General features: G+C 43.1%; 1 protein-coding gene and 1 long non-coding RNA gene across 18 annotated transcripts in view; one reads left to right on the top strand and one right to left on the bottom strand.

The window, feature by feature from the left end:
- LDLRAD4 (low density lipoprotein receptor class A domain containing 4) overlaps positions 1-14,883 on the bottom strand; it is a 431,752-nt gene that overhangs the window by 106,767 nt on the left and 310,102 nt on the right. The gene's annotated exons all lie outside the window — the stretch shown is intronic.
- Positions 12,877-14,883, top strand: part of LOC144379900 (uncharacterized) — a 164,395-nt gene continuing 162,388 nt past the window's right edge. The window contains exon 1 of the long non-coding RNA XR_013443415.1: positions 12,877-12,913. This is a non-coding gene — a long non-coding RNA (uncharacterized LOC144379900). The remainder of the gene's footprint in view (positions 12,914-14,883) is intronic.

Below are 14,883 nucleotides of genomic sequence, written 5' to 3'. Positions count from 1 at the left end.
TTGAGTTCTTTTTTGCTTTCCAGCTAGCAGACTTGTCATTGAGTCTCTGAGCTCCTGGCCAAGGGCTCCTTCTACTGTCCCTGACCAGGATGGGGTCCACTGGCCCCTAGAGCCTCTCTGGAACCCAGAGGACTAAGGGCCCAGAGCTGAGTGTGCCATTATGTATTAGGAACACAAGGAGCAAAGAGGGCTTCTGCCCTAGGGGCTAGGAATTCAAAGTATTTTACAGGCACTACTGCTATTAAAATTATTATATAAACGAACATGTCTCTGTTCTGCCAGGTCTGATGATGGCTGAGTCTTCCCCATGTATATAAAAACCACAGACAAGGTGATAAACATCAAAAGATTAGGGATAAGATTAGCCTAGTTACCCAGGTCAACTGGTTGCCTGAATTGATATAATTCCTTAGACAAATGCCCTTATTCCAATCCATTGTCATCCGCCCATACCCTTTCATATTTTTTTTTTTTTAAAGAAATAGAGGAAACAGGAACTCTAATAGTGTCAATATTTCTTTTTTCCCAACTACAGTCTATGGGGTAGTAATTTGGCCCGATCTATTTAGAAATAAACGCAGATCACCAGATCATAGTAATTGAAAGACCTATTTTACAATCATCAATTTAATGTCACATTTAGTTCAGAGAGAATACTACAGCAGAAGTGCCAGTCTCAAATTTGAATTTACAGTAATGTATCTCCAAGAGGGAGGAATAACACAACGAAAAAGTCCACTGCCTTGGTGCCTACCCCCACTCAAATCACTTTTTAATATTTGAATTAAAAAGTGCGAGCCCTCCCATCCCATGTAGTGTGGGGAGTTCACATCCTCCTCAAAATTTAACATCCCCAGGCACTTACGTCCTCAGGATCTAATTTACTGCTTCCACTGAGCTCTGCCCCAGCCTGCTCCTGCACCTGTTCCCTCTAGTACCATCACCCAGCATGCACCAAGGTCCTTGTTCTTTATTCTCCAAAACAACACCACTGGAAGATGAGCTACTATACTATGACTAAGTTGGAGGCAACGGAGGGGGTGAGTGATAACATCACTGCTCGATATAACAGAGCATGAAGGTACTCCCGGCAACCAGCAGGGGAGACTTGATCAGTCACACCTCCTCCTCACTGCCAACCTCTGCATATGACCTCGGTCTCCCCATAAGTATCCATTCTCCATTTTCCCCACCTATTCTGAATTTCTCATACTATCTGATTGTCAGCACAACTCCAGATTGCTCTAAAAAGAACCAGCACTTTGTGTATTTTCAGACTATGGCCAGCGGTCAGAGGGAGTAGAAATTTTCACCTTTCATACTAAAGCCCATCAGGGTTCTAACCCAAACTGCAGACCTTTATTACTAGGTATTCTTCTTCCTCCTCCTAATTCAGACAATAGCCAGCCAGAATAACCTTCTTTCTTCCTACTACACAACCTTCCTCTGCTCTATTGTTATCGTAAAGTGTGATTATTAAGCCGTAAGACTGATTCCATAAGTAGGATACTCACTCATCTGTCTCCATATGGACAGTCTTTGTGCTGAAGGAACATCAAACACGAGGCCAGATCCTGACTTGTAACTGGTGCCATCCCTTCCTAGACCCTTTACTGCCTCCAGGACTGGGTTGATTCTGAACCCAAGGCAGACCTTAGAGTTAAGAAATAGCAACATGGGGGCGTCTGGGTGGCTCAGTCTGTAAGCGACTGCCTTCAGCTCAGGTCATGATCTCAGGGTCCTGGGATCAAGCCCCACATTGGGCCCCTGCTCTGCAGGAACCCTGCTTCTCCCTCTCCCACTCCCCCTGCTTGTGTTCCTTCTCTCTCTGTGTCTCGATTTGTCAAATAAATAAATAAATCTTAAAAAGAAAAAAAAGAAATAGCAACATGTGGCTTTGTACAGTGCAGGAGCAATGGATTGGTGGACCAGGCCTGAGGCAGCACAGTGTGGTTAGCAGATGAAATTAATGAGAACTATTCTGTTAAGAGGTAGCCTAATTCTACTCTAAATCTAACTCTGAGCATGGAAGCTCCTTCAGAATGAATATTTACTGCCTGGGACCACCCCAGACCACAGGACTATAAATCTGTGCCACTCTCCAAATACTGTGCCCCAGCTAACATTTCTTACACCTGACTTCTTCCTCTCAACTCGACTATAAGCTTCCAGGGGGCAGGACTTACAGTTTTCTCTGGGGATCCACTCAGGGCTCTGTAGAGTCCCTGCACATTACACATATTACCAAACTAATTAAGAACCCATGTTTTTCACACCAAGGGAATAAGAGCTATGACTCAAGCCAGCACAGAGCGCATGGTACTTCATGCCACATGAGCCAGCAGACTTGGTCTGGTTTCCTCTCTCCTCTGGACCATGTGGAGATTACTCTTGGGTCAATTTGCTTATACTGTAGATGTTGCTAGAAATGGCAAGAATATTTTTAGAATTGTGCTCGAAGGACACTTTGCCCAAGAACATCAAACACTGCTAGAATCATGCTCTCCCCTATTGAGAAACATACTCGGTATTTCATAAACATGCTCATTAAATGGCTATGGAATCCAGTTAAAAAAAATTTTAGGTATGTATTTTAGATCCAAAGATTGTTTTTCTTCTAGGAGAAAAAGAGAGGGAGATGTGTTTCTTCTTCTTGTTACTTTTATAATCTATAGCTACATACATAGTACATTTCAACATAGTTATATTGATTTTTATGGTTTTTTATTGCAGCAGCTTGATGACTCCACAAATTATCCTTCAAAGAATCTGGAGGAACATGGCTCATATCACAGGTAGGGGCAAACTGCATTCTTTTGACCTAAATGTGAAATTTATGATCAGGTAATTTTTTCCCCTATAACTTGGACTCTAAGAACACACATTTGAGGATGACATTCACCCTAAAATATGATTTAGTCACCCTGAGTTACCTGAGATGTTTCAAAATAGAAATCTTCCCACTAAAGTGATAAGCATATCATTTTCATGAAAGAAAACATTATTCAAGAATGACAGTGCTTCAAATTGGACTCTCTCCCACCTCAGTGGGATGGTGCCACAGTGTGTGTCTCTAACAAACAATAACAACATAATGCAATTGGATGCAATTTGGGTGGACAACATTTGTGGATGAAATACAAGTTAGTCACAACAGCAAGCTGTCTTTTGTGCACATGCATATTCAAATGTCCTGCCCAGTATACAGAGAAAGGATCTCTGTTGATGTGAAGATTAATTTTTCTTTCTTAGTGTTTTCCCACGGGACGGGCTGGCAGCTCACTTCTTGTTTCTTGGAATGTCCACTCTGAATATGAAGAAGATGCCTCACAAAGCAACTTGATAGAGTTAGGAGGAAAGATGGCGGAGGAGTAGGGGACCCTATTTCAACTGGTCCCTGGAATTGAGCTGGATATCTACCAGACCACTCTGAGCATCCACGAAACCAGCCTGAGATGTAAGAAGATCTGGATCTCTACAAGCAGAATATCGCAGGCGGTTGGTTACGAGGTAGGAAGCGGGGAGCCGTGATTCCACGGGCAGGTATCGGAGGATGAACGGCAGCGGGAGGGTGCCTGGCGGTGGGGATCTTACACCGCCGGTGAGCGACAGCCTCGCATGCTGCGGATGGGGCACAGACTCGCAGACAGGTAGCGTTGGGGAGAAGACTCTAGGGCAGCCCCCGGGGCGGAATCCCGGAGCGGCAGAGTCGCGCGCGGGCGAACTGGGAGCCGCTGGCAGTTTTAGAAGCACAAAGGGCAGAGACCTGCCCCGACCTGGAGGCAGCACTGGGGGCGCTGCGGAGGGGTGCACAACCCAGGACACTGCAGTTTATAGCAGCACGGACAGAAACAGAGACAGTGTGGCCTGGAGAGCTCACTGAAGAACAGACTGAGGTCTCTCTGCTCTGAGGCAGAGGGTTGGAAACGGTCTCTTCTGCTCTGACTGGCGGAAGAGACACGGAAAGCCGCCAGGGAAAGGCGCCAGAGAACAAAAGCCCCAAAGACTGATTCCCGCTGAGCCCATCCCCCGCCACAGGGGCGCAGGGCAACTCCGCCCAAACAGGGTTGTCTGAGTAACAGCACGGCAGGCCACTCCCCGAGAAGACAGGCTGGGAAAACAAGAGGCCAGCAACCCTAAGGTCCCAAGAAAACAGGTGCATCTTGCTTGGGTTCTGGTCAATAATTTGGACTCTATACATTCCCTCAAACACCATCAACAGAATGACTAGGAGGAGGAACCCCCAAAATAGAAAAGACTCAGAGATCATGACTTATGCTGCAGATTTACAAATGGATGCAGATATAACCAAGTTGTCGGAGATGGAATTCAGGTGAGCAATTGTGAAGACAACGGCTAGAATGGAGAAACCAATTAATGGCAACATAGAGTCTAAGGGCAGAAATGAAAGGTGAATTGGCAGAACTTAAAAATGCTATCAATGAGATCCAATCCAATCTAGATAATCTAACAGTAAGTGAGGCAGAAGAATGAATAAGTGACCTGGAAGACAATATAATAGATAAAAAGGGAAAAGAGGAGGCCAGGGAAAAACAACTCAGAATCCATGAAAATAGAATCAGAGAAATAAGTGACACCATGAAGCGTTCCAATGTCAGAATAATTGGAATCCCGGAGGGAGTGGAGAGAGAGAGAGGACTAGAAGATGTATTTGAGCAAATCGTAGCTGAGAACTTCCCTAATCTGGGGAATGAAACAAACATTCGCGTCCTAGAGGCAGAGAGGACCCCTCCTAAGATCAAGGAAAACAGGCCAACACCCCGGCATGTAATAGTAAAACTTGCAAATCTTAGAACCAAGGAAACCATCTTAAGGGCAGTTAGGGGGAAGAGATTCCTTACGTACAGAGGGAGGAACATCAGAACAACGTCAGACCTATCCACAGAGACCTGGCAAGCCAGAAAGGCCTGGCAAGACATATTCAGGGTACTAAATGAGAAGAACATGCAGCCAAGAATACTTTATTTGGCAAGGCTGTCACTTAGAATGGATGGAGAGATGCAGAGCTTTCACGACCGGCAGAAACTGAAAGAATATGTGACCACTAAGCTGGCCCTGCAAGAAATATTAAGGGGGGGTCTAAAAAAGGAGAAAGACCCCAAGAGTGATATACAACAGAAATTTACAGGGACAATCTATAAAAACAACGTCTTCACAGGCAACATGATGACAATTAATTCATATCTTTCAATAATCACTCTCAACGTGAATGGCTTAAATGCTCCCATAAAATGGCACAGAGTTGCAGACTGGATAAAAAGACAGGACCCATCTATATGCTGACTACAAGAGACTCATTTTGAACCTAAAGATACATCCAGACTGAAACTGAAGGGATGGAGATCCATCTTCCATGCCAGCGGACCTCAAAAGAAAGCTGGGGTAGCAATTCTTATATCAGACAAATTAGATTTTGAACTAAAGTCTGTAGTTAGAGACACAGAAGGACACTATATCATTCTTAAAGGGTCTATCCAACAAGAAGATCTAACAATTGTAAATATCTATGCCCCCAACATGGGAGCAGCCATCTACATAAGCCCACTTTAACCAAAATAAAGAGTCATATTGATAACAATACGTTAATTGTAGGAGACCTCAATACTCCACTCTCAGCAATGGACAGATCATCTAAGCAGACAATCAACAAGGAAACAAGAGCTTTGAATGATACATTGGACCAGATGGACCTCATAGATATTTACAGAACATTCTACCCTAAAACAACAGAATACTCATTCTCGAGCGTGCATGGAACTTTCTCCAGAATAGACCACATACTGGGTCACAAATCAGGTCTCAACCGATACCAAAAGATTGAGATTATTCCCTGCATATTCTCAGACCACAATGCTCTAAAACTGGAACTCCATCACAAGAAAAAGTTTGGCAGAAATTCAAACACTTGGAAGCTAAAGACCACTCTGCTCAAGAATGTTTGGGTCAACCAGGAAATCAAAGAAGAACTTAAACAATTCATGGAAACCAATGAGAATGAAAACACATCAGTCCAAAACCTACGGGATACTGCAAAGGCGGTCCTAAGGGGAAAATACATAGCCATCCAAGCCTCACTCAAAAAAATAGAAAAATCCCGAATTCACCAACTAACTCTACACCTTAAAGAACTAGAGAAAAAGCAACAAACGATGCCTAAGCCACGCATTAGAAGAGAAATAATTAAAATTAGAGCAGAAATCAATGAATTAGAAACCAGAAACACAGTAGATCAGATCAACGAAACTAGAAGTTGGTTCTTTGAAAGAATTAATAAGATCGATAAGCCACTGGCCAGACTTATCCAAAAGAAAAGAGAAAGGACCCAAATTAATAAAATTATGAATGAAAGGGGAGAGATCATGACTAACACCAAGGAAATAGAAACAATTATTAGAAATTATTATCAACAACTATATGCCAATAAACTGAGCAATTTGGATGAAATGGAGGCCTTCCTGGAAACCTATAAGCTGTCAAGACTGAAACAGGAAGAAATTGACAACCTGAATAGGCCAATAACCAGTAACGAGATTGAAGCAGTGATCAAAAACCTCCCAAAAAACAAGAGTCCAGGGCCTGATGGATTCCCTGGGGAATTCTACCAAACATTCAAAGAAGAAATAATACCTATTCTACTGAAGCTGTTTTAAAAAATAGAAACAGAAGGAAAACTTCCAAACTCATTCTATGAGGCCAGCATTACCTTAATCCCCAAACCAGGCAAAGACCCCATCAAAAAGGAGAATTTCAGACTGATATCCCTGATGGATATGGATTCCAAAATCCTCAACAAAATCCTAGCTAATAGGATCCAACAATACATTAAAAGGATCATCCACCACGACCAAGTGGGATTTATCCCCGGGATGCAAGGGTGGTTCAACATTCGCAAATCAATCAATGTGATAGAACACAAAATAAGAGGAGGGAGAAGAACCACATGGTCCTCTCAATTGATGCAGAAAAAGCATTTGACAAAATACAACATCCTTTCCTGATTAAAACTCTTCAGAGTATAGGGATACAGGGAACATTCCTCAAGTTCATAAAATCCATCTATGAAAAACCCACAGCGAATATCATCCTCAAGGGGGAAAAGCTGAGAGCATTTCCCTTAAGATCAGGAACACCTCAAGGATGCCCACTCTTGCCACTATTGTTCAACATAGTACTAGAAGTCCTAAGAACAGCAATCAGACAACAAAAAGAAATAAAAGGTATTCAAATTGGCAAAGAAGAAGTCAAACTCTCTCTTTTCACAGACGACATGATACTTTATGTGGAAAACCCAAGACTCCACCCTCAAGTTACTAGAACTCATACAGCAATTCAGTAATGTGGCAGGATACAAAATCAGTGCACAGAAATCAGTTGCTTTCTTATACACTAACAATGCAACTGTAGAAAGAGAAATTAGAGAAACGATTCCATTTACAATAGCACCAAAAACAATAAGATACCTCAGAATAAACCTAACCAAAGAGGTAAAGGATCTATACTCTAGGAACTACAGAGCACTCATGAAAGAAACTGAAGACACAAAAAGATGGAAAAATACTCCATGCTCATGGATCAGAAGAATAAACATTGTTAAAATATCTATGTTACCCAGAGCAATCTATACCTTCAATGCCATCCCGATCAAAATTCCAATGACATTTTTCAAAGTGCTGGAACAAACAATCCTAAAATTTGTATGGAATCAGAAAAGACCCCGAATCGCCAAGGAAATGTTGAAAAAGAAAAACAAAGCTGGGGGCATCACGTTGCCTGATTTCAAGCTATATTACAAAGCTGTGATCACCAAGACAGCATGGTACTGGCACAAAAACAGACATATAGACCAATGGAACAGAATAGAGAACCCAGATATGGACCCTCAACTCTATGGTCAAATGATCTTTGACAAAGCAGGAAAAAACATGCAATGGAAAAAAGACAGTCTCTTCAATAAATGGTGCTGGGAAAATTGGACAGCCACATGCAGAAGAATGAAACTCGACCATTCTCTAACACCATTCACAAAGATAAACTCAAAGTGGATGAAAGACCTCAATGTGAGACAGGAATCCATCAAAATCCTAGAGGAAAACATAGGCAGTAACCTCTTTGACATCGCCCACAGCAACTTCTTTCAAGATACATCTCCAAAAGCTAGTGAAACAAAAGCAAAAATGAACTTTCGGGACTTCATCAAGATAAAAAGCTTCTGCACAGCAAAGGAAAGAGTCAACAAAACAAAGAGGCAACCCACAGAATGGGAGAAGATATTTGCAAATGACACTACAGATAAAGGGCTGGTATCCAAGATCTATAAAGAACTTCTCAAACTCAACACCCAAAAAAGAAATAATCAAGTCAAAAAGTGGGCAGAAGATATGAAAAGACACTTCTCTGAAGAAGACATACAAATGGCTAACAGACACATGAAAAAATGTTCATCATCATTAGCCATCAGGGAAATTCAAATCAAAACCACATTGAGATACCACCTTACACCAATTAGAATGGCAAAAATGGACAGGGAAAGAAACAACAAATGTTGGAGAGGTTGTGGAGAAAGGGGAACCCTCTTACACTGTTGGTGGGAATGCAAGTTGGTACAGCCACTTTGGAAAACGGTGTGGAGTTTCCTCAAAAAAATAAAAAGAGAGCTACCCTATGACCCAGCAATTGCACTCCTGGGTATTTACCCCAAAGACACAGATGTAGTGAAAAGAAGGGCCCTATGCACCCCAATGTTCATAGCAGCAATGTCCACAATAGCTAAACTGTGGAAAGAGCCGAGATGCCCTTCAACAGATGAATGGATAAAGAAGATATGGTCCATATATACAGTGGAATATTACTCAGCCATCAGAAAGGATGAATACCCAACTTTTACATCAACATGGATGGGACTGCGGGAGATTATGCTAAGTGAAATAAGTCAAGCAGAGAAAGTCAATTATCATATGGTTTCACTTATTTGTGGAACATAAGGAATAGCATGGAGGACATTAGGAGAAGGAAGGGGAAAATGAAGGGTGGGGAATCGGAGGGAGAGATGAACCATGAGAGACTATGGACCTGAGAAACAAACAGGGTTTTAGAGGGGAGGGGGGAGGGGGGATTGGTTAGCCCGGTGATGGGTATTAAGGAGGGCACGTACTGCATGGAGCACTGGGTGTTATACGAAAACAATGGATCGTGGATCACCACATCAAAAACTAATGATGTATTGTATGGTGACTAACATAACATAATAAAATAAAAAAAAACAAAACAAAAAAACCCAAAGCAACTTGATAGATTCCATCATAAAAGCATGTATTATTTACTTGCGCCTCATGCTCTGAACTCTGCAGCAGCCCAGCTCCCTGCAGGGCTTTCTAAAAGTCTCGCATTGCTACAGCAGGCCTTTGAGGCCGCCAAAGTCTCCATATGCATTTTCTCATCTGCCACATGTGAATGACTTCCTTTTCAAAGGAGCCATGTTCCAGGTAGCTTGCAGGAATCACCACCCATTTGTGTCATCAAAAGTCATCCTCAGAATGTCTTTCTGGGGTACCATACCATTTGGAACATGGGAGAAATCAATCAGAAATAAATGCCTTGAAGTCTCCCCCAGCACCTGGTTCTTCTGAAAAGCCAGCAGTGCTGTACCCTGGGCCTCTGGCCCATGCCAGACAGCTGCAGAGCCGGCGCTGCCCAGCGAGGGGAAAGGTGGGGCAAGCCCTGGTGTGCTCAGAGTCAGACAGCGCAGTCTTTGACCCAGTTCTTGCTATACATCCTTAATATCGGTACTTTCCAAGCAAAGGTTTCAAGTAGCCAGTGCTATGTTGACTTCCCATCAGTTGACCTCAGCTGGGTCCTCTGTCTCTTTGGCCCTCCTGGAATCCAGAGCACTGCAAAAGCTAGAACTACAACCAAGGATCTAAACCTTGCTAATCAAAGTGTGGTCCATGGACCAGCAGCAGGCGCATCCATCTGGAAATTTGTTTAGAAAGGTAGAATCTCAGGCTTCACCCTGACCTCAAAATCAGAATCTGCATCGTCACAAAACCCCCTGGGGACTTGTGTATATTAAAGGTGGGGAAACACTGTTACACAAGGGCTGGATGGGTGCCCAAAGGGAGCCTCATGCTTTACTGCAGAATCTGATTCAACATCCAAAGCCAGTTCTGAGCAAACTGTTCTTTTAAATATGCAATAAACTGGCTGTGTGACCTTGGGTGAGTTATGTTAACCTCTTCGAAAAAGACTTTTAAAAAGACATTAATAATAATACCTGACTCATAGTCCTTCTGTGAGGATTAAATTGGGTAATATAGGTAAAGAGTAGTTAGCTCAGCACCTGGCATGTAGATAACAGCTAACAAACATTGATTATTATGTGTTTGGGTTTTCGTATATGTACTTTTAGACACAAGGTGGAAAAGAGCACTCCATCTCAGACATCTGTTACCAAGTTACTTCAGGAAAACCAAGGCAAATTGTCCAGGGCAGCACGTCAGGCAATGAAGTGAAAAGGCCAGATGTAGAAGTTGCATCTTTGAATAGAAAGAGGCCGTCACCAGGAACCTGGGAGGGTGGGTACCAGCTTACTGCACCACCAGAGCTAGCAGAGGGGAGAGGCAGCCGGTTGAGGATGTCAAACCACAATAAAGCAGAAAGCAAGCTGCAGGACACTGCTGCCAACTGAGGAGGGACAGGCTGTGCCGTAGGAGCGTGGGAGGCTGGGTGCTCCGGCCCCAGACCCAACTCTCTGCCTCAGTAAAGACCACTGGTGCCATCCCAGACTCAGGCAGGTCCCATGAGGTCTGTCTTGTTCATTAGAACCACCAGTCTAAACCAGGCAGGGCTGCTCACTATTCTACTCCCCTCACTTTGTGTCCTTGTGACTCTGCCTCTCTTTCTCTCCCCATCCCTTTCTTCTGCTTCTTCCACCACAGTCAAACATGCAGCCAGGTCACCACAAATTCCCTAGGAGGGGGTAGTGGCTAGAATAAGGTCAGAAACCATAAAGACCACTGGGAGAGAGACTGCAGGCTGCAGAGTGGCTAATATTTGGTCAACTTGGAAGTAGGTCTTTGGATGGGGTTGGGAGAAAGTGCGAAGAAGAATGGGGCTTTCTCAAAGCAGCATACTTCCTCAACATGCAGCCCAGTTCTGTGAGCAGCCCAACCTTCCAAAGGTAAGCTTGCAGGAGGCCACATGAACCCATGCTTCAGCATGGGGACAGCCTGCCTATATAAAAGGCATAGTATATGCCTCATTCAAGGACAAATTCATGTGCCAAATGACAACCCTGTCGGCAATATTAAGACATCTCCCATGCACTACTTTCTAAGGCTGATCTGTAAAGGATGTCATGAAATGTCTGTAGAACTGGCACTTTTTGAGCACCATTAAATTCATCTACTTGGCTTCTCTGCCTCCGAGCTTTCTCCATGGAGCTGAGTAAGGTCAACACCATGAAACTTAATGGTGTCTTACAAAGGGAATGCATCAGGTCATGAGGGCCAGGGTTTTCCATGTTCTACCAAAGACTCCAACCCCAGTCAGCATCACCTTCAGACTTGCCTCTCTTTGCCAAGGGCTACTGCAAATAACAGAGATGCTTTCATTGTACAACACAAACATAACAATGACATGTATTATAAACGCTCATTCAGATAATCTTTTACAATTGGGAGACATGTGGTAATATAAAAAAAAAGAAAGAGACCATGGGAAGAGAGGGAGGAAGGGAAGAGGGGAGGGAGGGAAGGAAGGAAGGAAGGAAGGAAGAGAAAGGGATGAGAGGACCTTAGAGCAGAACTCAGAAGTTCAGTTCCAACTGTTTCTCTCATCCTTAGGTCCCTGAGCAATTCTCTTCCCCTACCTGAATCTCAGTTCACTCATATGCAAATGGAGAAACACCTTCAGGCATTCAGTAAAGATGAAATGATAATATGTGGAAACTGCTTTGTACACTATATATCATTGTAGAATTTACATTTTATTTTTGCCCTAAGAGAAATAACACCAAAAAAAAAAAAAAGAGTTAAGATATAAATCGTGATTAATGCTCAAGACAACTGAGAAAATTTTGTCCATTATTTCAAAAGTATGGCTCAAGTGCAAGTGACCTCAGGATACAGAAAATATGTAACAGATTACTTTTCCTTCTGTACTTTCGGCTTTATTGTTACAGCTAACATCATTTCCCCTCTTACAAATATTTCTTTTTCTCTTCTCACACATGTAAACCTATTTAGAGCACATGATAGGTTTTCCAATATTATGAAAATCCCTTCCACACACTTTATGATCTGCCACACCTTATCTGGGGATGCTTTTCCTGCCACATGCAGATCAAGGAGTCACTACAGGCTCGTTGACAAGAAGGGGCCTAATAGGCTCCTACAGAAATCCTAAAGGCTCCAAAGGTACTGTTCATTTAAATTGGGAAGGGAAATGAGCATGCACAGAGAACATATTTCATACATTTCCAATGGGAGTGTTTGCTTATAATAGTACCATAAGAAATCCCCACAGGAAATGAGCCCCCCCCGATAAAATAAGATTCCCAAATTGAAATAGAGTTCATGAGATTTCAAGCATGTTTAATACTTAAAAGTGTTCTGAAATGGAAAAAGCTGCTCAAAATTTGCACACACACACACACACACACACACAGGCAAGCGGCCATTTAGAAAACCAGTGCTCTAAGGAGGGAAGGGCGAGGTGGGGCAGCCATAATCTAATAGTAGTAAACACCATTGTTGTTATAAGCTTGCCTCAGGGTCTTGGTCTTCCCTTGCTGAGCCACACTAATGCAGCAATGATAAGAGGTGGCCCAGCGCAGGTGTGGAGAGGTCCCCCCACGGCGGGGGGGGGGGGGGGGGGGGGGGGGGGGGGGCTCAAGGTCAGGCACATGGCAGGAGCACTGCTCGCAGAACGCTGCAGAGCTTAGGGGTCAGGACCCAGGGTACCCCAGCAAGGGGCAGTGGCAGCACAGAATGAACTTATTTGTGGACACATGGGGAATATCCCCAGGAAGCACCCCAAAATATTTGAGAGCACCAAGTAGAATCAAGTGAAACCACATGAACATAAATTTCCATGGATCTATGTCCCTTACTGATATAGGACCTCCTGTCCCTTCAAAGTCACTCTCTGCTTGAGAATTTCTGCCAAGTCCTGGTGGCCACTTGGGCTCTGCGATCCTGTCACCAGTGCCCTAAACCCATCCTAGTGCTCAAACTCCTAGCGGCCCAGGATGCAGAGAGGAAGAATGGCAGTTTCTCCTTTCTGTTACACTCCTTTAGAGTTGTCACAACAGTGTTTTACAGAGTTCGGTAAAATAGGTCTTCGGTTTTTCATTTACAGGGCATGATTCTCCCTGGGAACCAGTCCCAGTTAAGCTAGAGTTCTGGTCTGCAACCTCAGGTCTCCTGCTCTCCTCCAATGGCTCAGTTGATATGGCAGGGCCCAGTGTGATATGCCTGGTGCCCTTTCTGGAGGATGTCCTCAAACCTGCAGTGGCCCCTACTCGAGTTCATCTCTCAGAGGCTCCTCAAGCCAAATGATGGGTCTCTTGTAGGCAGGTCATCCCCACCAGGCTTTAAGACCTTCCCAGATACAATGTAGACTCAAGATGGGATCTCTGCCACCTGAACCATGCCCGTTAACTCTCAGTGGTGTTGGTAAAATTTCTGCAAAATCAATCAGGTTTAAGGGGATACTCATGTTTTCCTGGGGACCCTGACTAGTTAGTATCCCCAGGTGTCCAGGATTAGCATGATCTAGAAATGGCTCTATGGTCTGAAAGGCACACTTTAAAATGTTTAAATATCTGAATGAGAGACTCAAAGGGCACGGGAACTAATGCTTACTGAATACTTATTGTATGTCAGGTGCTGTGCGCTCTTCATTCTTTAAGCAAAACAAGAAGTTGATGTTAGTATCTCTATTTTACAGATGGGGACACTAAAACTCTTGGATATTAAGTCATCTGCTGAAAGTCACAAAAATAGTAAGTCAGGACTTACAAAATGCAGGTCTGTTAACTCCCAATCCACTCTCTCCATCATTAAACGCTATTTTCCAAAATAATCTAGTTCAGCGTACCAGAATAGCTGAATACAAGTGTCTAGCCTGCTTGTGAACACGCACCGTGCAAGGGCACATGCTCACAAATCAAGCACAGGGATTGTAATTAAGCTTTTCTAACACTCAGGCACGGTGAGGATAAGTACTTTAAACTAGGGCAGCCTTAATTTAGAAATGGGGTGAGATGGATAGTGACACAGCCAACTTAATTGGCATCTTAATTCTTTTTAAGATCAAGAAGATCAAGTCACACTTAAAGTTTTAGAAGCTGAGAATAAAATCATAGGCTTAGTTCTGACCTGGAAAAAAAAATGCAGAGCTTCAACCACAGAGACCTTGCATTAAGCAACATCTGCTCTGGTGGGAGCTGTAATATATACAATTCATTCCATATGATCTGATTGCCCTTGCTTTTGCTGGAATGAGCAGGGTTTGGAGTAAAGACAGGTGGGGGCTGATTAGTAAACAAAAAATAATAAATGATTACTGTTTTAAGCCTTCGAGTTTTTGGAGTAGTCTGTTACACAATATAACTGAGGTCCTCGCTAACTGATACAGACAGTAATTTTCCTTTCTAGTGATAAGATTTTCTCAAAATCTATTGCCAAACAGTAGTGTAACCACTCTGCTTATTTCTTTTTCCTAAAAAACTCAGGTTAAAAGATAGGCCTCTATTTAACTAACTTCATTTTTTTTTTCACATACAGAAACTATACTTTAGTTTTCTTTAGGAAAAAAATTAAACAGGTATGCACAGGATGTGAACTTGGTAGTTTTGAATGA

Source organism: Halichoerus grypus, chromosome 13, assembly GCF_964656455.1.
Source record: "Halichoerus grypus chromosome 13, mHalGry1.hap1.1, whole genome shotgun sequence".
NCBI lineage: Eukaryota > Metazoa > Chordata > Mammalia > Carnivora > Phocidae > Halichoerus > Halichoerus grypus.
The sequence above is the reverse complement of the archived record's forward strand: the minus strand, read 5'-3'. Positions and strand labels throughout refer to the sequence as shown.